This window comes from Miniopterus natalensis, chromosome 5 (genome assembly GCF_054644295.1).
Source record: "Miniopterus natalensis isolate mMinNat1 chromosome 5, mMinNat1.hap1, whole genome shotgun sequence".
Taxonomy (NCBI): domain Eukaryota; kingdom Metazoa; phylum Chordata; class Mammalia; order Chiroptera; family Miniopteridae; genus Miniopterus; species Miniopterus natalensis.
This window is the reverse complement of record NC_142085.1, coordinates 72,479,085-72,480,513: the sequence shown is the minus strand read 5'-3', so window position 1 is coordinate 72,480,513 and position 1,429 is coordinate 72,479,085.

Sequence of the window (1,429 nt, the reverse complement as noted above, 5' to 3'; positions counted from 1 at the left end):
CGCTCCCCAGTCTCCATGGAACTCCCGCCCCGGCCCGTTGCTAGGAGCCCCCGAGGCTCGGGCTCCCTCCTTCGCGCTTTGTTGTTCCGGGTACAGGGCGGCCGCTGCTTCCCCGCGACAATAAATAGACGAGACGCGGGGGGGAGCATAGAAACAGCGCTCGGAGGCTAGAGCGTCACCGCACTTGACGCCCCTCCGTGCCTCGCTAGCCACTCGTTTCCGGCTCTCACTGCTCCCGTCACTTTCCCCGCCCTTGCCCCTACTTCTGCTTCCTCCTTCCTGGTCGTGCAGTCGGGCGGCTTCTGCCCGCGAGCTGGGCGAGGGGGGAGGGGAGGGCGGCCGTCCTGCTGGGCTACACTTTCGCTTGAGCCGCTTAAAAAGACTTGTGCATGTTTAGCTGACACCCAAACACGAGTACGTCATTTCTGGCGTAAAGTATAATATAAATGCACTGAGATTTTCTCAAAACCTTAGAGCTTTCTCGTTAGCTCATTCAATTTATAGAATAGGTCCACCATTTAACATAATCAGCAAAGCTAGACCTGAACCACTAAGTTGATTTCCTAAGACGTTTCTGTCGAGAAAGAGTCCCACTTCGCCCTTCCCGTTAGAGTACCCGAGTTCATTTACGTCGTGGCGGAGAAGCTCTCCCTAAGGAGTTCTATCCAACCCTCGCCCTGACGTGGAGCGATGGGAGCTGAGGTGACGGGCGGACGGGGAGGGGACGGACGGACGGGGAGGGGACGGACGGACGGGAGGCGAGAGATGGAGGAGAGGGGGCTCAGGTCACGTCCGTCTCCCGTCTCGCCGAGGCCCGTCCTTCATGCGGGCGTGCGGTCGGGACGCCGCCGGGGTCGGGAGGCGCTGCGGGGCCGAGGACGGCGCTGGGAAGGGCGGCCGCCGGCGGGGCGGGTGCTGGGCCGGGCGGGGGGGGGGGGGCGCTCACCGGGAAGCTGGGCGCCTGGGACGGGGACCCCTTCCAGGGCTCTGCGCCCAAGTAGCCCTGAAACGGCCCGGGGAACCCGAGGGGCGCACCCTCGCCAGTTTGAACGGCCGCGCCGCGGTCCGTGGGCGCCCTCGGGACCCCTCGGGGCGGGGGGGGGGGGGGCGGGAGCGAGACTCGGGTAACGGCCCCCCCAGCCCCGGGCAACTCGGAACCCAGCCCCCCCCAGCCCACTCCCCGCGGGCGCGGCTCTGCCCGGCTCGGCTGCGCGCAGAGGCCTCGGCCCGGGGAGGCCCGGGGGCAGCGCCCGTTCCCTCAGAGGCCGCGCGCGGGCCCTCGGGCACCTGGCCTGTGACTGTGGGAATCGTGGATGAACAAGCATCATCTCTTCTTTCGAAGGGGGACGGGGCCGACTGCTGGGAGGCCTGGGCGTAAGAACCACTTGGCCCTTTCGTGATTTCGGGCGTCTCCACGGTGCCTCTTGGC